This window comes from Pleurodeles waltl, chromosome 1_1 (assembly GCF_031143425.1).
Source record: "Pleurodeles waltl isolate 20211129_DDA chromosome 1_1, aPleWal1.hap1.20221129, whole genome shotgun sequence".
NCBI lineage: Eukaryota > Metazoa > Chordata > Amphibia > Caudata > Salamandridae > Pleurodeles > Pleurodeles waltl.
In genome coordinates, this window is record NC_090436.1 from 830159191 (window position 1) to 830185796 (window position 26606).

At 43.5% G+C, this 26606-nt stretch overlaps 1 protein-coding gene across 2 annotated transcripts in view; it reads right to left on the reverse strand.

Annotated features, from left to right (window-relative positions):
* TRPM3 (transient receptor potential cation channel subfamily M member 3) overlaps window positions 1–26606 on the reverse strand; it is a 1350903-nt gene that overhangs the window by 159305 nt on the left and 1164992 nt on the right. The window lies entirely within an intron of this gene.

The following is a 26606-nucleotide window of genomic DNA, read 5'->3' on the forward strand; positions in this document are numbered from 1 at the left end:
TGACTGACTGGTCCTGACCAGTTCAGCCACCACAGATGCGTTTATGGCCCCCCAAGGTGAGAGCCAGCACTCTTGAGGGCCTGAGAAAAGGGCCTGCCCTGGGCAGAGGTGTGATCTTCTCTCCCATGCTGGATGGACATTCCAGGGTGGGAAGCTTCAAAGGTAGCGCCCTAAGGTAACTATAACTCACACCTTCGCCATTCACAGCTCATTACTCCACATATTATATAATTGATTACATCTTTTATAGCATATTTGATATTATCACTGCAACATTTGCAATAAAATTATGGATGAGAAAACTGTGCATGGTGAAGGCGTGAGTTATAGTTACCTTAGGGCGTGAGTTATAGCTACTTGAAATAACTCTTACTATAACTGCTGAATTTCTATGGTTTTGTATGAGTAAATTAAAACATCCCTGTAACCTTTGTTTTTTTCAGTGAATATATATATGTAAATGTAAATTACCTAGTGGTGGTTGCCTAGGTAGTTATAGTTAGGACTTAGTTGATAGAAGAAAAGCCTTTTTTGTTTTGCTAATAACTTTGGTGCCGTTTGATGAATCTTCATGAAATATTTACCAAAAATACAATTCTCACTTCAGCTGCTGCCTGGAACGTTTTGGTGTGATCTGTCAAGTGGGGGCTGAGAAAAAGGGGGGCCCCTAAATGCTTTTTCTGCATGCATTTTCGCCTAGGGATTTTGAACAGGAATAGTGCCCGAACTACTGGATGAAATTACACCAAATGTGGCAGAAAAGTAGCTCTTGTACAGAAAGCACACTTTTTGTTAGTTGGTGTAAATCTCTAGTTTTTCAGAAATTAAAGCAAAACCAAATATGTATATAAAGAGACGCGAAGGCTTCACACACCCTCCTGATCTTGTGCTGAGATCTGATGGGCTGCCAACACTGCAACAAGGAAGTATTATCAGCCATGTTGAGAATCAGCTTCAGCTGAGTCCCAGAAAAAAAAGATTAAAAAAAGAAAAGAGGTCAGGGGAGGTACACCATGACCCTTAGCTCTGGTGCTGGGGCCCCGGAAGGACCCTGTCTCCCCCCCCAGAGAAAAAAAGCATTTTTTAAACTTTTTTGGAGGGAGTCACGGCAAATTCACAGATCCAGGGAAAATGTAAAAAAAAAAATGGTGCAATTGTTTTGTAAACAGCCCCCGGGTGGGCCAGGTCCTGGGGACACAGAAATTTTGAATGCGGGGGGTGCATGCCCCCCACAGCCCCAGAGACTGCCAACTCCCTGTGGCCAAACACAGTATTAAATGCGGGGGCTGCCCGGCCCCACCGCAGCCCTGGGGACCGCCATCTTCCCAGGGCTATTTACTTAATTTAATTAGTGCCCACCCCTGCAACACAGTTATTTTCTGTGATTTGTGGGAATTTAGACAGTTCCTGCTAAAGTCACAGCAAACACTCTGGTTCCAGCAAGCAAGAGCGGTCAAACAGCTTTCGCTTGCTGAAAGGGGAGGTTTCCTCTGTTCCCCTGCCCGCAGGAAAACAATTGGACATCCTTTGTGGAGGTGTATGCATCTTTCATCTATTGGAGCGCAATGATACACTCTCACACCCACTATCACACCCAAACACTTTCACAGCCAGTCTCACATCCAGACACACCCTCTCACACCTATTCTCACACCCACAGAGACAGGCCATGCGGACCAGTGCCTCATGCGCATGGTCAAAGGCCATGCAAGGCGTGGGGTTGGCTGGTTAGGGGGTTGGCCACAGAGCCTGGTTGCAGGCCAGGCCCTGCGGCCAACCCCCGGCCATGCACGGCAGTGGTTGGAATAACGAATTGTAATGAAAATTACTTTACGTTAAAAAAAAAAAAAAAATCACTGAAAAAAACAAAGATTACAGAGACGTTATAGTAGGAAATAGAATTTGCAGAACACACTGCTGAAATATAAATCAACTTGAAATGTATTGCCTGCCTGTTGGAAATAGCCCGTTCTGCAGGGGCACCCCCAAACGTTTTGCCTTCACCCTCCACTTTTTTGCTGAATTAGTTTTTGTTGGCCTTAGGACTCTGAGTACGTTACCACTGCTGACGTGTGCTAAAGTGCATGTGCTCTCTTCTCCAAACATGGTAACATTTGTGTATTCACAATGGGCATATTTAATTTACTTGTTAGTCCCTTGTAAAGTGGTATACCATATATCCAGGGCCTGTAAACTAAATGCTGCTAGTGGGCCTGCAGCATTGACTGTGTCACCCACTCAAGTGCCCTTTAAACATGTATCAGGCGTGCCATTGCAGAGCCTGTGTGTGCAGTTTCACTCCCACTTCAACTTGCCATTTAAAACCTCTTGCCAAGCCTTAAACTGTCCGTTTATTACATATAAGTCATTCGTAAGGCAGGTCCGATGTAGCCCATAAGGCAGAGTGATGTATAAGTAAAAGGTAGGAAAGGTACTTTTAAGTTTTACATGTCATGGTAATGAAAAACTCCCAAAGTTTTTCATTTCTGTAAGTCCTACCCCTCTCATAGGCCAGCATTGGGAATTCCTTAAAATGCTTTTAAGCTGTCATTCCTGATCAGTAACTGTCTCATATTTTATATAGTTGGAATGGCAATAATAAATCCTTTTTAGTGGTGAAGTCAGATTTAATATTACTATTTTAGAAATGTAACTTTTAGAAAGTGGAGATTTCTCTGCTCTTACTTCTCTGTGTGCCTGGCAGCCTGCCTCCAATACACATCTGGAGTTGGATAGGTGACAGCTACATTTGTGCATTCCCTCCAGACAGCCACAACACAGGACACTCAAATACATCTCCATTAATCTTCATATTGATAGGTCTTCCTGGGCAGGAAGGATGGGTAGGGTTCACATTTGCACTTCAAAGAGTAGTGGCCTGATCCCCACAAAGGACTGATTACCCCCAACAGATAGTCTGGCGCAAGGGCTGGGATGAAAGGGGAATATGTGCACCTCAAGGGGCTACTTTGAAGTTATCCCCACTTGAGAGGCACTTCTGGGTATAAGTACTGGGCTCTGACCCTAGCAAATTAGATCACTAATGGACTTGGGAAGAACTCTGCTGGAGCAAAGACTGCCGGGCTGTAAGGATTGCCACTCTGCCTGGACTGACTATTCCAAGGAACTGCTTCTCTGCTGCTTTCCTGAGCCGGCCTGCTGCCTGCTGATCTCTGCCCTGCTAAGGACAAAGACTGCACCCATCCTGCTGAACCAGAGTGACTCCACGGGCTTGCAGGCTTTCCCCCTTTTCTCCTTGAGTTTCAGGGACATCAAACCTGCCTGCAACTCTCCTGGTGCTGCTGGACTCTGCCATCTGTGAGTCCTTCCCTTGCCTGAGGTGCCCCTCTCCAGTCCTGGGCCTCAGAAGTGGGTTCTGCGGCTGAATCCTGACTCATCACCTCGAGTGCAAGTAATTTTGCTGCATCATCCTTCAATGCCAATGCAGAGGCTGCTCAAGGACACCAGATTCACAGCCTGCGCTGCTTCATAATGACGCTCAGCGCGGCTCGATGATGACGCGTTGCACTGACTTCAGCAGAGCTCGACAATGACACAGGACCCCCTTTGCGAGGCTCGACAACGATGCAGTGGATTCTCAACGTTGACCAATGCTCCAAACAAGGTACTTTGTTAGTGGGACCAGTCTGGGTCCTGTAGCTGGCCTACCCTCCATCGTGGTTGGCCTGAACTTTGGATTTGCACTGGTCCCTTGCGACCTCAAGTAACCTTTTGAACGCTAGTGACTTCTAAGCACTGTTTCACATTTAGGGGGTCATTATGAACACGGCGGGAATCCCCGTCGTGTTCATGCTGGCGGTCTTTTCACTGACCGCCAGCCCCCTTGAGACCTTGCCGGCCCAATAAAGAACATTCCGCGGGCCCGGCGAGCGGAAACATTGTATCCGCCAGCCGACCCAGTGGAATGCTGGGCCTAGACATTGCTGACGGCTCAATGCCCATGCCAAGTTCATGGGCACCCCTTTCGCCAGCCTTTCCCTGGCAGGGGAACCCACCAAGGAAAGGCTGGAGGAACAATGGTTCATTATCCAGAGGGCAGCGCTGCCCTGTTGGATAATAAAATCCGCCATCGTCAGGCTGCCTGTCGGCGGTAGCCTGGTGGTGGCAGAGGGCCTCCTGTGGCAGTCTGCCCTTGATCATAATATGGCAGTCCAGACCGCCATGCCGGTGGCGGTAATTTTTGCCACCGCCGGCATGGCGGTCTGAACTGCCATGTAAATAATGAGGGCCTTAATCTTTAAAAAATAATATCTTGACTTCTACTGATTAGATTTTTATTGTTTTGTTCTTGTGTTACTCATATAAATATTCTCTATTTTTCTAAACTAGTATGGAGTCCTTTTGCGGTGTCTTTCACTGTTTTAATGTACTTTAAGTGTTGCACAAATAATATACACATTGCCAAGTTAAGCCTGACTGCTCTGTGCCAAGCTACCAGAAAGGGAGCCCAGGTTAATTTAGAGAGTGCAACTGACCTACCCTGAATAGGATTGTGGTCCTTACTTAGACAGGGTACATATCTCTGCCAACTAGACACCCAATTTCTAAAATTGACTATAAAGGGGAGGAGCAAACTAAGCAGCAAGGTTAATAACATTTTGTGACAAGAAAAAGCAAACTGTGCAGCATAATGCAGCACATTTTATGATAGTATTACTTCATTATTCTGTCATTTCTTTACATAGGTTAACACTGTCTGGACAAAGGTTTCGTCTCATTAGTTACACTTTAACACAAAAACACAGCAATAGGCAACAGAAAGGTGACCAGTCAACCTTTGTTAAGGGACTTGCACTGTGCAGCAATGAACATTATTATCTCTTTGAGCTAGAAACGACTTTTTAAAATAGATTATGTGGCAATCAATAAAAACGGGGAAATATATACCGGCCGCAAATTCACATATTTTCAGTGGCCCTGCATGTAGATAATATTGAGTCACCCCAGAGAAAACATTTATGCGGCGCCTGAGTCAGTGACTTGCTTCTTGCAGATGCAGTTTACAAAATGTCACTTGCCTGCCAGAATCATAACTAAAAGGTCCTCTAACTATGCTCAGAAGATGCTCCCACATTCTTAACTGCACTCAGACACATGACATGGAGATCAAAAAGTCTGCTAGCTAGAAAAAAAACAGGGCAGATTGTGACACTGAAAATGCTTGAAGTTTTGGATGTTTGATAAATTATGACTCCTGGGATATACTCAATATCACACACTATTAGCCGGCAGGATAGGGGTTTTCTTTGTCTTCCATTAAATAGTTGTTTCTCTAACCCAAGGAGGTTCCTTTCTACACACACACACACACTCAAATGAGCAAGTGGAGACAAGATTTCCTGTGGTGTCTTTACCACTATCCTCCCCAAATATGACAAAAAGTGGACTGGGAGATATGAACATAGTTGCATATTTTTGAATAACTTCAGTGATGTGTAATTTCAATTCTGCTCAAATGTCTTTTTTTAAAACACACTCAAGCACATGAATACCATCATTCTGTTGGCAGATTTGTCACCATATAAGATGTCCGCAGTAAGAAACTTTTGTGAGGGATGGGGCCCCCTCCTTTGATTACTTCCTTCAGACATGACATTACTGATTGACGTTTTTCTTTCCCTAAAATTACAGCAAATTTGTCAGCATGCCTTGACTGTTTCCCTCCAGGAACAAACTAAGGAAAATATTTACAAGAAAGTGGTGCAACAGTCCTGATGCGCCACTTTTCTTGTGTCGCCCCACCTAATGATACCCTGGTTGTGCCATATATACAATACGGCGCACCATGGTGGTCGCTAGGACAATACCGTCAACATTTTTGACGCTATTGTTGCACTTTGCTGCACTTGTGTCAATTTTTTTTATGCTAGTGCAGCAAAGCACGGGGAGGCCCATTGATTAGAATGGGTGCGCCATTTTAATGCGTGCTCTGAGCAGGCGTTAAAAATAATGGAAAAAATAGCGCAGTGAAATGTAAATTTCGCTGTGCCATTTTTTGGGCCTCCCTGCGTCAGAACTCCCCCCTTGTATATATTATGCCTAGCACAGGCATAATGTGGCACACAGGTTTACAAAGTGGCGCAATACAAGCATTGCAGCACTTTATAAATTCGAAAGAAAGAAAGGCCTCCTTAAAGCAGCCTTAGTGTAAAAAATAAAATACGCTAGGGCGGCGCAAGGTGATTGTAAATATGCCCTTAAATGTTTCTCTAAAATAAAGCGTTGGCCAGGTGCCCCTGACATCCTGACATATCTTCATGTCCCACCCCTCCCTAACCCCACACTGTGGGAATAGTGTCACAAGAGATGTATTGTTTGACAGGAGACCAAAGAGCACTTTTGGCAGAATGAGCTAAGTGAGAGGAAACCAGCACGGTTCTTGGTTTTCTACACTCCTTATTTGCATTTACACAGCTCCATAATTCTACTACATTCCCAATCTACACCTGCCTGGTGTAGAGAAATAATACTTAAAATAATGCATGATTTAGAGTCGATTGTATATTTGTTTTTAACCTAACTCCAATCGTTGTTCCAAGTAATCAAAAAAACAAACGTAATAAAATACAACATTCTAAGCAGGTTGTTTTTTTCAATGGTGAAATCAAGAAAATTACACAAGATACACTATCACTTTTGAGCGTTGTTTTTCGGTGTGTAGGCTATTGCTAAACCAGAGCTAAAAGGCTAACAAATCCACCTTTATTTCAAACACGTAATCATAAATAATGAATGAGTATCTTCTCTGGAATGCGTTGCCACATGCTTTACAAATAGATCATTTTATTTATTTAGACGCAGACTTTGACTCATTTATACAGCAATCCTGCCATCTAGTGTGCAATGATGATAGTGTTTTCTTGTCTTGTTAGGTCTGTCGTTAGCTAGGATCTTTTGATTTTACTGAAATACGTACAGTATAATATAGTTACATATCGGAGCTTTCAACCACCACGTTTTATCCATTGGTCTGTTGCTCTGTCATTCACATTTTGCCACCAGCTACTACAGCATACGTTATGGGGCAGTAGGTCAGCCTACTTAAGCCACCAGTTAACTTCACTTTGAGTGTGTGCGTTTTGCTCTTTCACAAGGAGCACATTCGCACACAAGCTAGTTCCCTTCAGTACCATTGTCTTTGTTTTTACCTTCTAATTACTCAAGAAATGCCAGAAGGCTAACAATCAACGACTGACCTATTGGATTTCCCAATGCTTGTTATTCAAATGAATTCTGTATAGTTATTTGCTCAATATTGTTGAATTGATGTGTGTCTTCGGTCTTTGACAGTGCAACTGTCATACAGAACTATTGCTAAGAATAAACATAGGTTTTAGATTGGCCTCTCAACTGTTGGCTTACTCCATTCAACCTATTTCAGCTATTGGCTTGAGACACCTTTTTTTGGCTCAGTCTAATTAAACATTCATCCCTAACCTAATGTTACAAGCTGGTGTGGGTGTATCATTCTGCCTCCACTTAAGGGCTTGCATTTAACCGCATGATGTACTCCTTAACAACTGTAGCCCTTTCAATCCACTCCTTCCGGCTCCCTGTAATGTGCTAATGCTGCAAGTGTTAGCACATTAAACCCATTCTTATGGGCTTTGTAGATCGGTAGGGCATGCTTAGAATCTTACCTCTACCAAGAACAGATAGCATAAGGCACAAGCGTCAAGAGCTATTATTAAAGTATGGTGTCATGTCAAATTTCCTGATTCCAGGCAAAATATACACTAACTGGAATTATCTAGAATTCCCTTAATGCAGCCTGAGTTGCCTGCAAAGGTTATACAGTGCTGCAGCCTGGCTAGCCACCAATAGTACTAGCCACCAGAAAATTTCTCAATTATGGTTTTGCCCTGGTTACCTGTCCGACAGAGAATCCTGTTTCGGTCATCCCCAAACCCTTCGACAGCAGTGAACTTGCTTTCCTGGCTAGTATGTTTCAGCCATGCATTCTAGGACATCATCAGCTCTTTACTCCTAGAGCACCTTGTCAAAATGGGAAATTTAGGTTAGGAGCACACAGATGTACACTTGGAGTCCAAGAGGCTAAGTTGTGGAATTTGTGTCCCACCATACTGCGCCACCAAATCAACCAACAAATACATATTGACATTCACTATGGGCGTTAACGGCTGTTAAAGGCACATCCTACAATAAACCGTCTAAGTCGAACCACAAGCACAATAAGGTGAAAAGGGTAAGTAACAGTCAGTTTTGGTTGTGCCATGTGGTCAATAACTCTATCACAACCCAACCCATCAACATCAGTTCCGCACAGCTCGCACACAATTTATGTGCCTGTTCACACTGTTTAGTAACTAAAGTGGGATTAGAACTAGGCAGATTGTGGTAGAAAATCCCCTCAATTTAGTTATTGTGTTTGACCGGTTTAGACAGTTACAACGTCCATACAAGGTCTGTTATAAATCACTGGAATCCCTTATCACAGCTTCAATATACTTTCTACATTAACCCCTTAGCTGCTGGGCCCCGTCTACCCTCCCTCCCCCCATGCTGAGCCGTTTTGTGGCTATTTGGGGTAGTTCGTGCTTCATAACATTTTGTCCACATACGCTATCCACGCCAAATTTGCGTCCTTTTGTTCCAACATCCTAGGGATTCTAAAGGTACCCAGAGTTTGTGGGTTCCCCTGGTGGAGACCAAGAAATTAGCTAAAATACAGCTAACATTTTGTTTTTTTCAGAAAAATGGGGAAAAAGGGCTGCAGAATAAAGCATGTGCTTTTTTCCCTGAAATGACATCAACAAAGGGTTTGTGGTGCTAAAATCAGAATTTTCCCAGCTTTCAGGAACAGGCAGACTTGAATCAGAAAACCACATTTTTCAACACAATTTTGGCATTTTACTGGGACATACCCCATTTTTACTATTTATTGTGCTTTTAGCCTCCTTCCAGTTATTGACAGAAATGGGTATAAAACCAATGCTGGGTCCTGGACAGCTAAACGTTTCTGAAAAGTGGACAAAATTCTGAATTCAACAAGGGCTCATTTGTGTAGATCCCGCAAGGTTTTCCTACAGAAAATAACAGCTGAAATAAAAAAATATTGAAATAGAGATTAAAAACAGGCATTTTTCTCCACGTTTTACTCTGTAACTTTTTCTTATGATGTCATATTTTCAAAAGTAATATACTGTTACATCTGCTGGACTCTTCTGGTTGCGGGTATATATAGGGCTTGTAGGTTCATCAAGAACCCCAGGTACCCAGAGCCAATAAAGGAGCTGCACCTTGCAATGGGTTATCATTGTATACCAGGTATACAGCAATTCTTTTGGTGAAATATAAAGAGTGAAAAAATAGGTATCAAGGAAACCTTTGTATTTTCAAAATGGGCACAAGATAAGGTGTTGAGAAGCAGTAGTTATTTGCACATCTTTGAATTCCGGGGTGCCCATACTAGCATGTGAATTACAGGGCATTTCTCAAATAGACGTCTTTTTTACACTGTCTTACATTTGGAAGGAATAAAATGTAGAGAAAGACAAGGGGCAATAACACTTGTTCTGTTATTCTGTATTCCCCCAAGTCGTCTGATAAAAATGGTACCTCACTTGCGTGGGTAGGCCTAATGCCCGCGACAGGAAACGCAACATGGCCACATCACATTTTTACATTAAAATCTGACGTGTTTTTTGGAAAGTGTCTAGCTATGGATTTTGGCCTCTAGTTCAGGCGGCACCTAGGGAAACCTACCAAACCTGTGCATGTTTGAAAACTAGACACCTTGGGGAATCCAGGATGGGGTGACTTGTGGGGCTCGCACTAAGTTCCTTTGCAAACCTCAACATTTGGCAAAAAAAAACACTTTTCCCTCAAATGTAGGTGCTGCAAAGTTCTGGAATCTGAGAGGAGCTACAAACTTCCTTCCACCCAGCATTCCCCCAAGTGCTCCAATAAAAATGTTACCTCACTTGTATCGGTAAGCCTAGTGCCTGCAACAGGAAATGCCCCAAAACACAATGTGGACAAATCACATTTTTCCAATGAAAACGGACGTGTTTTTTGCAAAGTACCTAGGAAAACCTAACAAACCTGTGCATTTTTTAAAACTAGACACCTAGGGAAACCCAGGATGGGATAGCTTGTGGCACTCTCACCAGGTTCTGTTATCCAGAATCCTTTGCAAACCTCAATATTTGGCAAAAAAAAACACTTTTTCCTTACATTTTGCAAATTTCGGTGATTGAAAGTTCTGGAATCTGAGAGGGGACACAAATGTCTTCTCTCTCCAGGTTCTGTTACTCAGAATCCTTTGCAAACCTCAAAATGTGACCAAAAAACCCCACTTTTTCCTCACATTTCGATGATAGAAAGTTCTGGATTTTGGCATCTAGCTCAGCCGGCACCTAGGGAAACCTAGTAAACCTATATATTTTTGGAAACTAGACACCTAGGGGAATTCAGAATGGGGTGACTTGTGGGACTCTCACCAGGTTCTGTTATGCAGAATCCTTTGCAAACCTCAAAATTTGGCAAACAAAACACTTTTCCTTCACATTTTGCACATTTCGGTGATAGAAAGTTCTGGAATCTGAGAGGAGCCACAAATTTTCTTCCACCCAGCATTCCCCCAAATCTCCCGATAAAAATGGTACTTCACTTGTGCGGGTAGGCCTAGTGCCTGCGACAGGAAATGCCCCAAAACACAACATGGACAAGTCACATTTTCCCAAACAAAACTAACCTGTTTTTTGCAAAGTGCCTAGCTGTGGTCATTGGGCTCTAGCTCAGTCGGCACCTAGGGAAACCTAGCAAACCTATACATTTTGAAAACTAGACATCTAGGGGAATTCAGAATGGGGTAACTTGTGGGGCTCTCATCAGGTTCTGTTACTCAGAATCCTTTGCAAACCTCAACATTTAACAAAAAAACACTTTTTCCTCACATTTCGGTGATGGAAAGTTCTGGAATCTGAGGGGAGCCACAATTCCTTCCACTCAGCATTCCCCCAAGTATCCTGATAAAAATGGTACCTCACTTGTGTGGGTAGGACTAGTGCACGCAACAGGAAACACCCCAAAATGCAACATGGACACATCAAATGTTTACAGTGAAAACTGACGTGTTGGAAAGTGCCAAGCTGTGGATTTTGGTCTCTAGCTCAGCCGGTACCTAGGAAAACCTAACAAATCTGTGCATTTTTGAAAACTAGACACCTACGGGAACCCAGGATGGGGTAACTTGTGGCGCTCTCACCAGGTTCTGTTACCCAGAATCCTTTGCAAACCTCAAAATTTGGCAAACAAAACGCATTTCCCTCACACATTTCGGTGATAGAAAGTTCTGGAATCTGAGAGGAGCCACAAATTTCCTTCCACCCAGCATTCACCCAAATCTCCCGATAAAAATGGTACCTCACTTGAGCGGGTAGGCCTAGTGCCCGCGACAGGAAATGCCTCAAAACACAACATGGACAAATCACATTTTCCCAAAGAAAACTAACCTGTTTTTTGCAAAGTGCCTAGCTGTGGTCGTTGGCCTCTAGCTCAGTCGGCACCTAGGGAAACCTAGCAAACCTATACATTTTGAAAACTAGACATCTAGGGGAATTCAGAATGGGGTGACTTGTGGGGCTCTCACCAGGTTCTGTTACTCAGAATCCTTTGCAAACCTCAACATTTGACACAAAAAAACACTTTTTCCTCACATTTTGGTGATGGAAAGTTCTGGAATCTGAGAGGAGCCACAAATGTCCTTCCACCCAGCAGTCTACCAAGTCTTCCGATAAAAATGGTACCCCACCTGTGTGGGTAGGCCTAGTGCCCGCGACAGGAAACGCACCAAAACGCAACATGGACAAATCTAATTTTTACAGGAATAGATCACACAAAGGTCAATGTTGGTCCTTACATGAGGGCAACTGTTGATCCCGGGGTGATCCATTCCTGACGCAGGCACTAGGTACAGGCACTCAAGTAGGGTAGCGTTTTTATCAGGACCAAAAACACAGGTGTCTGCCTTACAAAACCAGGTCGTCTTGTGATAGAGAATTTTGATGTCTCCACAATACGATTTGGGCTGTGGAATTTGGGGCTGAACTAAATTAGGGAGCTCCCAAGAGAGCACTCTCTCTGTGCTTGCCGCCGCATGCACCTGTTCTCTGGGTTGGGCTAGCCTGCTATTGTCCCGCTGCACAGACTGTGCTTGCGAAGGGACAGCAGGACTGTCCTCATCACCTCCCTCATAATCAATGGAAGAGGAGTTATCGAATGGGACTCCTCTGAATGAAAAATCACTCCCAGAGTCTGCGCCATTGTCCTATCCCTCAGATGCTGTCTCAGTATCTGCTGCTTCAGTCTCTGATCCTACATCAGAGCTGTCCTCTATAACCCAAGTGAGGGCTTGAGCAGCAGTCATCCAATGAGATGCCATCTCTGCTACTGGCTAATCTGTTGCTCTAAAACACTAACCTACGTACACAGTCACAAAAGTGCTGGTGGGTGTGTGTGTGTGATACGTGCAACAGTAGAGGTCAACTTACCTTCGCTTCTTCCCTCAATCAGCACGTTCTTTCAAGACACTCAAAAAAAGACACACTATTGCTTCACCTTGTCACATACCACCGTCACAGTCTTTAGCACCTCTAGCGCCCAGCCCAACATTCATTATTGGTGCTCCCACTCCCATGACCTCCTCCTCGGATTCCTTCACTACCACCTAGCAAAAGTGCCCTTCATCTCTCCATAGCCCCCCGCACATACATTTCATTTGTATTATAGCTCAGGTAATGGATGACTTTACTAATCAGTTATTCACATAAAATACAGATTTGATCTTTGCAGTAGGCATATAAACCTTCTGCACTACTTTATGGCATCAAAACTGCCACTAGACAAACTTCAGATCCTTTTGGAGCAGAAACATAATCACAAGACTTACTTGACTTTTGTATTGCTGCCTGAAAGCTACAGTTGAAACGCTCAGTTGAAGTATGTGTATGTCTTTGAAGACACAAGCTGCAAGTGCAAAACTACTTGTGGTGAACATATATATATATATATATATATATATATATATATATATATATATATATATAGAGAGAGAGAGATCACTTTTATATGTGGGTGTGGTTTTCCTGGGGGCCGAACGCAGCCCCCTGGAAAACCATACACGCGTTGACAAAAGTGATTGCTCTATCTATCTATCTATCTATCTATCTATCTATCTATCTATCTATCTATCTATCTATCTATCTATCTATCTATAAATATATCTATATATATAGATGTATATATAGTCATATATACATATATCTATACAGTATATAGATATATCTATCTATATAGATAGATAGATCTACATAGATATGTCTATATATAGATCTATATATATATGTAGAGCTATATATTTTTTAATAGCTGTATGGTTTCCTTGGGGGCTATAGTGGCCCCCAGGGAAACCATACAACTATTAAAAAAATTATTGCCCTAACAGGGGGTTGCCCTCCTCACGGGCGACTCCCTGTCAATTTCCTTTTTATTTATTCATTAAAAAAAAAAAATTAAACCCTTGGGGGCGTGATCTCGCCCCCCCCAGGGTTAAATCTACATTTAAAAAAAAAAAAATGCCCCCTGGGGGGAGGGTGATGGGGGCAGCCCGTTTCCCGAGGGGGCAGACACCCACAAGTGAAATCCCTGGTGTCAAGTGGGGTTTCTTATCCCTCGATCGCAGCGGAACCCTTTTCAGGAAGGCCTTGTTTGAAAGGGGGGAATCTCCCCTTTCGAACGAGGCCTTCCTGAACGCCAGGGAGGCCCGTTTGGGCCCGTTTTCCCCACCAGAGCAGGAAAACAGAGAGTGACGTTAGCGCATCTCACGGCAGGGTGACCTCACAAAGAGGCGAGTGAGGCAGGGGAAGACACGGAAGATCTTCAGTGTCTCCCGGTTTTTTTTTAATTAAAAGAAATACTCAGATGCAAAGCATTGGAGGATTTTTTAACCCCCTCCCTGGTGTCGCCCACTGGTTGGAACCTGCACCAGGGAGGTAGTGTGGGCGTCGGCCAGTGGCCAACGCCCACGCTAATGAGGTTAACTGAGTGATAGCTTTCCTGGTCAATGGCAGTTGGGTCTGTCTTGGTCTCCCAAACTGATTACTGTGCTGGCCTTTATAATTTCAAAATTCAGACAAAATGTCGTACTTCTCAGTGTGAGTGTGCCTTGACCCCCTCATGTGGACAACCTGCAACAATCATGGCACTAAACACCAACCAACACTGAAGAAGCAGCACACTGCACAAGGACCCATTATGTACATAAATGAATGCAACCAATCCAAACACATAGCTGTCCAGTGTAAGAAATTGAGTTGTTGTTTGGGGTTTGAGCCCTGGTCAAGCAACAGCTACAATTCCTTGCAGGGTGAGTCATTAAATTAGCCTGTGCCTAACACTTAGTAGCTTAGCACAAAAAGCAGTCAGCCTAAAATCAAAGACAATGTGTAAAGTTTTTATGCAGTATACAAAGAGTAATAAAGTGAAAGCACAACACAAGAAAAATCCCATGCCAGTTTAGAAAAATAGAGTACATTTTTAATGAAATATTTGACACCGATACAGCAAAAATCCAATTAGTAGAACCAGAATTAATAATTTTTTTAAAGGTTTTAGTACAAACTAGTTCCTAAAAGATCAAAGCGTCAACCATGGACATCTGACTGAATCAAAGTTGAAAAATATGACTGGCAGTGATGGAGCACAGTTTGGATACAAGAAATGGATTGGGCCTGGTCAGCTTCAGACTTAGAAGACATTTTAAGAAAAAGGTTCTGAGAAGGTAAAGTTCAGCAGGACAAGGATGCACGTAGTGTCCGAGGAAGGAGCATCGTGGTTGGGGGGCTTTGGGTCGAAGTTGCCATGAAGATTTCTACATTCAGACTTAGGGCCTCATTATGAACATGGTGGTTCAGACCGCCATGCCGGCGGTGACAGAAAATACCGCCACCGGCATGGGGTCTGAACCGCCATATAATGAACAAGGGAGGACTGCCACAGGCAGCCCTCTGCCATCGCCAGGCTACCGCCGACAGGCAGCCTGACGATGGCGGATATCGTTATCCGACAGGCCGGATAATGAACCCCTGTTCCTCCAGCCTTTCCCTGGCGGGTTCCCCCACCAGGGAAAGGCTGGCGGAAGGGGTGCTCTGGGGCCCCTCTGGGGGCCCCTTCACTGTCCATGCACTTGGCATGAGCAACGCAGGGGCCCCTGTGCAGTGCCCCGTCATGCAGGTCACTGCCCGATTTACGGGCAGTGATCTGCGCGACGGGTGCTGCTGCACCCGCTGCACAGCGGCATTGACGGCGGCTCCATGTCCCAGCCCAGCAGAAGGTCAATTATACGGCCGGAGGGGTCTCAAGGAGGCTGTCGGTCTCTGAAAAGAGTTTCCCGCCGTGTTCATAATGACCCCCTTAGTCATTTTTGTGGAAGTTAAAAATCCAACTGGATGAGGTAGAAGGCTGTAGCTGAAGGTAATTCCAGGGGCTCAGACCTTCTTTGGCCAAGGACCGCTGAATATGATTTGCTGCTGCAGCAGATAACATAGTGGGAGAAGCACAAAGTAAATCCAACCAGTGATACACCTCGGGCAAATAGGTGAGCAGGTTGGTCCAAGTCTCCTTCTGGATCTCAGAGCAGTTTTTGGCCAAAAATGTTTCAAGTCCTCAGTTTGGAGTATCGGCCATCTGGGCACCTTTAGCACCACAACCAAAGGTCCAGGACCGGTGGGACACCTCTTGGAGGTTCAGACTCACTCAGGCCTATGTCCCTGTGGGATTGTAAAGAAGGTCAGCAAACCAGCCCTTGGAGTCACTATGTTAGTCATGGGTTCAGGTGAAGAGGCAGGGCTCAAAGCATGGCTTGCGTCTGAGGGTTCAAAGCAGCCTCGAGGCAGCAAAGCAGTCCTTCTAGGTACAGCAAAGCAGTCTTACAAAGTGCACAGCATTTCACAGCAGCAGGCAGCCCTCTGAATGTTCATCTGCAGGTCTAGAAGTGAACTGAAGAGTGAGTTTGAGTGTCCTATTTTTATACCTGCTGCTTTTCCTTCTAGAAGGTGGGAGAGGTTTCTAGAAAGTTTCTGGGAAGTGCATGGAATTGCCTGACTCACCTGCCCTGGCTCCAGGATGGCTGCAATGACAATGTGGAGATGATAAGTCCTTGTGTGGAGGCAGAGCACAGCCTATTCAGTTGTAAGTGGGGCTGTGCTCACCCCATACTCCTAGCAGATGGCCCATCCAGGCACACCTAATCCCTCTATTGTGTGACTATCTGGGAAAAAAGTCACAAAGTCTGTCAGTTACACGCAGTGCTGTGACCCAAGGCAGACTGCAGGCACAAAAGGGCTATGGGTAAGAAAATACCAACATCCAAAAAGTGGCACTTTGAAAATTATAATTAAAATCCCACTTTACCATTAAAGAGGATTATTCAATACAATTTCATAGATACCAAACATAAACTGGCTCCAGGTACTAATCAAAAGTTGGCATTTATTAAATGTAATAAGGCAACCCAATGTTATCCTATAGAACAAGTAGGCCTCACACTAGTGAAAATGAATTTAGGAGTTTTTCACTACCAGGACATGTAAAACTTAAAAGTACATGTCCAGGCTTTTAATTACAGTGCATCCTGCCCTATGGGCTAACAAGGTGCCTGATATGCAATAAAAGGGGAGATTAAGGCTTAGCAAGGGGTTTATAAGACAAACTGACAGGTTGAAACTGCATTAAGGCTGCAATGGCAGGCCTGGGACTTTTTATGATTCTATTTAAGTGGGTAGTACAATAAGTGCTGCAGGCCACCAATAGCATTAAATTGACAGGCCCGGGGTATATGGTATACCACACTACAAGGGACTTATCAGTTAATTAAATATACCAATCAGGTGTAAGCCAATCAAACCATGTTTAGAGAAATGAGCACAAGCACTTTAGCACTGGTTAGCACTATTAAGGCCAATGAAAACAAATTAACAACTGCGTACCAGAAAAGGTATAATTCCCAGTAAAGTAGCTTCATTGTTATCAATGCTACAGCAAAAGCACTGCACGATCCAAGATGTTATAATTCTCTCAGGGGGATAAACGCAGATATTCCAGACAAATATAATTGGTTGTCAGTATAGCGTAGCTACAGCAGGAGAGAAATGTTGTGTGGGTTAAACCCCCAATACTAATACCATATAAGCCATGGTATATGTAATAGGCTGAAATCATTTGAATAAATACTTTGGAAGGCTCTGGGAAACAGAAATTTAATAGCTAATTAGAGATATGAATAATGCAAGAACCGCTTTATGTGGAGAGGATGAAAAAGATGAAGATCTATAGAGATACATACGAAAAATATCGACTTGGTTATAGAGGACACTGATGATTTCATAATTAGTCCATAGTTATCAATATTTCATGCAACGCAGCAAGCCACCTTGCTGCGCTGTGCTGGGTGAAAAAGGAATTGCAGGGATGCACTGTTTCTAACATGATCCAGCGCATTCATTCATGCTCTCTGTCTGCGCTAGTGCACAAACTGCTGCCTATTCCCAACAAAGGCACTCGAGGGTTCTAGCAAAGCAGATAGGATTGTTCTTAAGGGACACCTTTCTGCACAAAAACAACACTCAGAGGTATTTTCCTTGTTGTGCCTCTGGTGGGGAGGTGTACAATTTTTACACATTCCAAGGTCCACCATTGTTGGTAAGTCTGGAAATGTGTCAGAGTGCATGGGCGGCAATTTGGGCTGTCTTGCTTTACTCTAGATTTATCAAGCCATACACGGCCATGCAAGATGGCCTTGCGTGGCTTGGTAAACCTCACTTAGGTTTTGCGTCACTCTTGCGTGGACCTATATGGGCCTTAGGTCAGTATTCTTAGAATCACTAACATTTTCCACTGGTTTTACGGATAGAGGAGATGAGCCAATGGCAGCTGGCCAGATGTTGGGCCTGGATCTCTCTGTAGGGTCACCCATAAGTTTTTACCTTCACTCTCTTCCTTTACTGAACCCGTTTCTATTGGCTTCCAGGACTTTGTGCATTATACCACTGCTAACCAGTGCTAAAGAACTTGTGCTCACTCATTAAAACATGGTAACTTTGGCCTACAACTAATTGACACATTTAATTTACTTGCAAGTTCCTAGTACCTAGTATATAGAACTACATGTAACCAGGACTTGCAAGTTAAAAGCTACTTGTGTGCCTGCAGACCTTATTATGCCACCCACTAAAGAAGCACTTTGGAACACATCTCAGGCCTGCCAAAGCAGCCTGTAGTGCAGTTTTAACTGCCATTTGAACTTGGCAAGCTAAAGCTTTTTAGCAGGCCCAAAACTTACTTTTTATTACTTATAAGTCACCAATAAGATAGGTTCTAAAGGCTCATAGGCCAGGTTGCATGGTATTAAAAATGTAGGACATGTGGGTTAAATTTTGCATGTCCTAGCAGGAAAAAAGTAGTAAAGCCATTTTTACTGTTGCAAGACCTGTCCTTCTCATTGGCTAACACCAGGTTACCCTATTACATTCAATAAGTGCTTCCTTTGGATAGGGAGCAAATAGGGATATGCTGTTTACACTCAAATGGATTGTAATTTCAAATCTTCTTTAATTAATAAATCAGATTTTAAGTTATCATTCTGAAAATGGCACTTTTAGAAAGTTGGCATTCTCTCGTCCCAACCATTTGTGGCTTCTGTCAGTGTCTTGGGACACATGACTGTGAATGTCTCTGCTGTTGGGGCTTGTGTATTCATCCAAGACAGTGACACAAAGGGGACTAGCTGTTGACTTGATGTGTCATCCTGCCAGAATCCTTAACATGGGAATGGATGAACTTTCCAGAACCAGATGTGGGGTAGAACAGGAGGTCCCCTCACACACAACGGCTGGCACTAGGTATAAATGATGGAGCTACAGTGCTACTCACCAGAACTCTCCTGGACCTGCTGGCATTATAGAAGAAGGACCGCCTTGCTGACTGAGGATGGCCTTGCTGACCTCCTGTCTGAGCTACAGGGCCTCAACAAGTTCCAGAGGTCTCCCTGTGCAACTACCCAGCTGACTTGCTGCACAGGACCTTCCTGGACCTGCAAATGGACCTGCCTGAGCCCTGCTGGCCTCTACTGAAGTGAGCTCCTGATCTCCAAGACCTGCCTCATCAGGGCCTGGGCCTTTGACTGGCATCAGTTTGAGCTCCTCCAAAGAAAGGGGACATTTTGAAGTTTTGGGCTCTGCACAACTGTGAATGGGTGCATTCGTGCCAAGACACTGCCACCCATAACGACCACCAATGCAAAGCTCTAGGAACATGACTCTTCCCAGTACTGAGACTGTCAGTAATGCTCCGCAGTGTGATATCTGCACTTCGTTCTACGGTGATCACCAGCTATGATCAGCAGCACACGATTCCCACTCCATGCTACCACAATGACAGAGAGCGGTGACCACTGAAGTGAAGCTATAAATACGACTGTCTGCACTTTGCGCTACAGCAATGACAGCCGGAGCCACCCAGCCTGCTCTTTACGCCACAGCAACAACTCTCCTTGATCCTAACAGCCTCCTCCCCGAGAACAGATGTCTTCAAGCCAGACTTTGAGAAAGCAACGTTTTCAGCAGGAGTAACCTGGTCCCTATATCTTCCTGGGGAGGAGGTTGGGAAGAGCTCACACTCACATCTCAAAGGGTGATCGCATCACACAAAAAGGGGCTAATTACCCTCCACTGATAATCTGGAGCCGAGGCTGAGCTCAAAGGGAGACCTGTGCACTTCACAGAAATCCTTTGTACTCCTCCCCCACATCAAAGGCACTTTCTATTATAAGTTCTGGGCCTCTTGACCCACTATGATAGTTCACGGCTGGACTAAGAAGAAACTCTGCTGGAGTAAAGTCTGTTGCGCCAGAAGGATTGACACTCACCTGTGACTGACTGTTCCCAGGAACTGCAGACCTGCTGTGCTGTGTTGCCCTGCTGCCTGCTGACCTTTGCCCTGCAAAAAGAACCTACAAGCAGCTCCAGAGTGTCCCCAAAGTCCAGTTGGCTGACTCCTCCTGTGCCGTTTTGAGGTCCCAGGAACACAACTAACCTCACCACATGAAGATTTGCCTTCCTGCCTGTGTTTGCAGTGCTGCCTGAGTGCTGTGGGCTGAGTGCCTTAAGAAGTGTGGCAGCAGCGGCACCTGTGAGTTCCGCACAGCCCCCAGTTAAAACAACAACAGTGCTTGGGAGGGGGTGAATATATTTTTGTTGGCCAAGGAAGACTGTGCCTTTCTATCAAGGAGTACCTGGCAGGCGGCACATTACAATGGGTGAATCGTGCTCTTGTCTGAACCTCTGCGCATTGCTCATTTTCCCCTTGCCTCACCTGCTTCAGAGCAGCGTTTCCAGCCAGCAATGCGTGCACCGTGTGAGAGGCCACCAGCGTTCCAGTGACTGGGAGCACAGACTTGCTTGACAGCCTGCTCCCTTCCTCAACACCCAGCACACTCCTGCCTAACTCTGCTTCCCCAATCTGCGAAAAGGTAATTTCCTGGCCCATGGCCCCAGAGACATTTTGGTGATTGGACCCGAGCGGTTTCAGGTGGATTACCCATCGCTCTTTGCCATGAGAATTAATACTGCATTTCTCCTAGTAGGTCCGCCAGTGGGGCCCTGCTAGGTTGGTTAGGAGTGTAACAACTTTTTGCAAACACCGCTTAAAGGGCATTCCCCAACATTACTATAAAGGCCCTAAAATGAATCCCATACACTTGGAGTCTGCTTAATCCTCCTTCTGTGCAACATTTTTCAGAATTACAGCATGGACTCATCACATGATCATATTTTATTGCAGTGACCTAATATTAACTGCAAAAAATATATTTTTATATCTAACCCCTAAACTACTTATTGGATTTTTATCGTATTCATCTTATTTTAATCAGATGAACCTCATCTATTTTTCTAAACCTGTGTGGAGTGTTTTTTATTGTGTTTCCATTGTGTTGCTGTGTGTGTGTGTTGCACACATACCTTACACATTGCCTTCAATGTTAAGCCTTCCTGCTCTGTGCCAAGCAACGAGGGGGTGAACACAGGTTAATTTAGTTTGCGTACCTGACTTGCTCTGACTAGAGTGGTGGGTTCTACCTGGCTGAGGTGCATACCCCAGCCAATCAGAAACCCCATTTCTAACAGGTTAATTTTGTGACTGTTAGACATTGGATTTCTTGTTGGCAAAGGTATGCACCCTGTCCAATCAGGAACGACAATCCTAGCCAGGATAAGTCACTAACACAACCTAAATTAACCTGTGCTCACCCCCTGGTAGTTTGGCAAAGAGCAGTGAAGCTTAATTTAGGAGGCAATATGTAAACCATTTGCGCAACACTTTAAACAGTAAAACACTGAAAATACCACACCTAGTTAGAAATATAGAACTTAATTTAATGAACAAAACAAGATCAAAATGACAAACAATCAATAAGTAGAAATCAAGATATGACTTTTTGAAGAATAAACTTAGTTGTATCACCTAGAAGTATAAAGCGCCAACCCTGGGCTATCTGTTGAGCTAGACCAGGTAAAATCTGAAGACTTAGGCCGACCCCGAAGGGACGCATGGGTTGGATACAGGGACTAGCCTTGGCCTGCTGAAACAGTATATTGGTTCGGAGTTGTACCAACGTCAGGAACAAGATGCAAGGAGCAAAGGAAGTGATGCGTTGGAATCCATCCCGAAGTGGCAGGCGATGCACCATCTCCGAGCCATACAAAGTTGGAGATGCGCTGTAAATGGAGGTGATGCATCATGTAGCTGGCAATTCATTCTCCCAATCTTTCCAGCAGAGGTGATGTGCCAGCATTGACGGTGATGCGGTTACCCTGATCCTTGCAACAGCAATGATGCGTCTGTGGCGATGGAGATGCGCCGGTTCCGATTGGCACAATGGAGTTTATGCACAGGTTCTGGCAGTTGCTGTACTTTATACCAAGGGCCCAGGACTGGATTGGCACCACTGTGTAGGACAAGACTTGCAGCAAGCAAAGTCCAGGTGCTGTTGCAGGATGATAGGTCTTTGTTTATGCCTAAGGCTTAGGACAGGGGGCAAGTCAATATGCCCATGGAGTCAATCTGAGTTCCAATGAGATAGGACCAGTCCTTTCTCAGCACGACAGAAGGCAGTAGGCAGCAGAGCAGTACAGCTGAAAAGCATTCCTTCCAGAGCAGCATCCAGAGTGCCAGTCTTGTAGCAGCACAGCAGTACTTCCTCCTTGCTGAGTTCTCCACAGGTTGAGTAGTGTACTGAGTTGGTAGGGTCAGAGGTCAAGTACTTATAACCAGTTGTGTCTTTAAAGTGGGGGTGACTTCAAAGAAGGTCTCTGATGTGCACAGAGGTCCTTTCTTCTTGCCCTGGCTCCAGACTCACTACATGGGGTTATGCAGCCCTTTGTGGGGGACAGTACACTGCCTATTCAGGTGTAAGTGTCAGCTCCTTCCTCCCATCCTGCTCAGGATGGCCCATCAGGATACAGAAGGCCCATCAGTCACACCTAAGCTCCCTGTTTGTGTGGCTGTCGAGAGGGAATGCACAAAATCTAGCTGTCTCCGAGCCCAGATGTATACTGGAGACAGGTTGCAGGCTCACAGGGCTAAGAGCATAACAATTCCAACTTTCTAAAAGTGGCATTTTTAAAATTGTAACAATAAATCCGACCTTATCACTAAAGAGGATTTATCATTACAAATGAACATGACATATCTACTCCTTCTCATTTAGGAATTACAGCTTATTAAATGTAATAAGAAATTCCCAATGCTAACCTATGAGACATAGGCCTTGAAGTAGTGAAATATGAATTTAAGAGTTTTTTACTACTAGGACACGTACAACCTAAAAGTATGTGTCCTACTTTTTAATACACTGCACCCTGCCCTTGGGCTGTCTAGGTCCCGCTTTAGGGGTGACATTTGTAATAAGAAGGAAGGTTAAGGCCTGGCAAAGGGTTTATCTTGCCAAGTCGACATGGCAGTTTAAAACTGCACATGCAGGCTCCGCAATGGCTGGCCTGAGACATGTTTGAAGGGCTACTGAAGTACGTGGCTGAATCAGTGCTGCAGATCCACTAGTAGTATCTAATTTACAGGACCTGGGCACATTTAGTGCACTGTACTAGGGACCTATAAGTAAATTAAGTATGCCAATTGTGGATAAGCCAATGTTATCATATTTTAAGCAAAGAGCACATGCAGTTTTGTACTGGTTAGCAGTGGCAAAGTGTCCAGAGTCCTTAAGCGTACAATGAGGTCAGAAAAAATAGGAGGAAGGTTTAAGTTTGGAGATGACCTTGCCGAAGGGACCAGGTTCAACAGTGACCTTTGCGGTTAACTTAGACAAGATTTGTGGTTGTTGAATGCATGGGACTTTCACCTCTCTCAACCAATAATCCTCTTCTGTCCATCATATATCAAATGGCAAGTTCAAACACAGATGGACAGCTGTCATCAATTTTACTTTGATTAATTTGCAAATTATTTTTGGTCATGCAGCTGTTCATTTCCAATAGGCAATTTTCAAGGTTTATTGAGGAGTTTGGCCTGCCTGGACTGCTTTACACCAAATGTGGGGTGTTGTTGGTGTTGACTATAAAGCTGAAAAATTGAATGGGTGAAGGAGTGCCTTCAATCAAGGCATGCAGGTCCGGTAGAGGGCATCTGAGTGTTCCATGGACACACAGCTACTCATCTTCCTCTGACCACCAGCGAATCAGTCACTTGTCAGGCAGAATAAGTGCCTGATTCAGTGCTGAGTGATAATCAAAACGTTGCTGTTTTGTGGAGGGATTGTTAAGTCTATAACAACACACCAATGAAATGGGTTCCACCATAGAGTGTATAGTGGGTAATAATTTACAGGGGGATTCTTCTCTGCCCGAGCTACGCTCTCCTTGTGAAGGCCCTAATTCTGTCTAGAAGAGCCTTAAAACAACTTGAGGTATAGGGATTCAAGGCATGTTGCAATGTATCCAACAGCATTACAAATCTACTCCCACTCTTCTTACAGCATGTACTTGCTTCCTCTTCCAGGGATTCATAGCTTTGCAACCACAAGTAGAAACATCTGAACAAGTAAGGATCACAAATTGTTTATCCATGACAATATTAACAGAGAATCCATGTCGGTCGAACATATGACACTTGCCATCTTCTCTAGATCAGATCATAACAGGTTAGACGCTACACATATATTTAGTATGTAAGCAAGAATTATCAAAAGAGGCAAGAAATTGTGGTTAATTTCAAATCACTTAAACTGTGCCATACCTTTTGCACTCCAACAGCTTTGAATATTTGTAAAAAACTAATTTGATCATCCGGGGAAAGGATTACATTAGATAATAATCTGATGTATCCCTACATGTGCTACAATTACATTTCCTTAGCCTCTCTTCCAAGTTTAAATTTAGGATGTTAAAGGTGACCGTGCCAATATGAGGCTTAAGGAATGTTTCTTGTGGAATGTTACAGAAGATTTGCTCTTCTAGTGTTTACATTTTTACTTCATGCTGCTTGCTATTTGTGATACCAATCCCTCTGTACTCACCAATTTGGACTTGCAGCATTGAAAGACCACCAAAGAGTATTGTGATCAACCCAGGTCGAGTTAAAAAATAGAGTACAATGAAACGCTGTTACTTTGGATTTAACAGGGATTGGCAGCTCACAGGTGCAGTTGTTATGGACGAAGGTGGAATTGCTCACACCACACATATGCCACCTCAAGTGTGCTTTTTTTCAGGGAAGGTGCAATAAGAAGCAACAATGATGATGTCAGTAGGCAGAAGTGTGGTTATTTTGGGCTTTGATTGTAGCCTCTCTGTTTGCTTGAAGATAGATTGGCTAATGTGGTTAAAATGAAAATATAGACATGTACCATAAACTGGCAAGGATAGTTTTTGGATTCCAAGCAGGAGCTATTGCTAAATTTGGAGATGGTGACCAACTGTTTCCACTAACGAAGCAGTACAATAAAAATATGTCACTAAAACATAATGTGTAATAACATGTATTAAAAGGCTTAATTGAAAAACGTTTGTTAGAAAAATAAACATGTGTTTTGGGAAAAGTGATTGCCCTGGTGGCAGCCACAATGAAGTTCAATGTGAAAATAATAATGTCTAATGAAAACGTATTTTTGTTTAATCATAAATAAATGTACTGACAAAAGAAGATTATTATCATGTATTATAGAGATTATTAGTTAGAAATTATTACTAAAATGTTTTTATTTTCTTCATGTATTAAGCATTAGTGAAAAGGAGTACATTTTAGCATTTTCTAGAAGCACGATGTTTTAAATGCTGCTAACTTCACTGAAATGTTTCTTGAAACATCCTGTGTGACTTGCACGGTGGGAATTTCTGTCCTGCTTTTACTGCTGGGGTTGTATATTTCTTCGAGAGAAAAAATTGTTTGTTTTATACAATGGGCCTCAGTGCTCAATGTCGTGCTCCATTTTGCATTCTAAAAATGTATTTAATCACGGAAGCTGCTGACTGCACACGAGAGAGGAGTGCCAACGTAAATCAATCCTGGGTGCAGGGAATGAGAAGAGATACATCTAAAGCGCAGATGATGTTTTATTGGCTGCAAGCCTAGCTAGTAACTTTTTGGGACTTTAATATAGCCAAGTTTTAGGTGATGCAAATTACACTCCATTTAGCTTCAGTTTTGTTTAGATGTGTTTCTGTCTTTGCCTATAATTTAATCAGTTCAGATAAAATAGGCCCCATCATTATTGAACTGTTTCCCTTTCATGTCCTGATGCTGAGTAATGGAGACCTGATGTTTCTGCGCTCTGCTGATGAAGACACAACTGATTGCTAATCCATTTAGGAGAGGTATAACCAATGTGCATTTGGCTTTCTTGCAGGTTTTTTCTGTTTTCCTCTCTTAGAAAATCCAACCACATGTTTTTGATTAGCGCCATAGTTAGATGTTTTCCAAATTTATTTTTCTCTTATTTTTATTCTTGCATGAAGCCCACACATGCTTTCCAAATTAGAGTAATAGTTAGGGATGCCTGACACAATGTCTAAATTTGACTGTTCATGAAATGATTGGGATTATTTCAACTGCACAAACTAAATGTATGCTGTTTCTATTGTTCACTTAATTCTGATGTTATTTTGCATTGTTCTTTTGGAGTGTCTAATGATAAATGTTTGGGCCAAATTGAGATTATTTAGACATTTTGGACGGCCAGTGATGTTTTTGTACTTCTATCATTTGGTCTTGCGTATGATTTACGTGATCCTAGCATTGTTAATCTAAAGGGCAATGAATGTTTAAACTTTACTAAAATGATGTGGTGATTCATGCCACATAGGTCCCGGTGTGTTTTAAGTATTGACTCTAAATTGAATATTTTGATTATGTGATGATATATTTGATGTTTATTGGTTCACAGTATTTGATTGGATGTTCTCTCCTGTCTGCGTCTAAAGATCCAAGTTGACCTCTATGGGTAATAGATGACTTACCCTATATGTGACACCTTATCATAATAATATAAAATA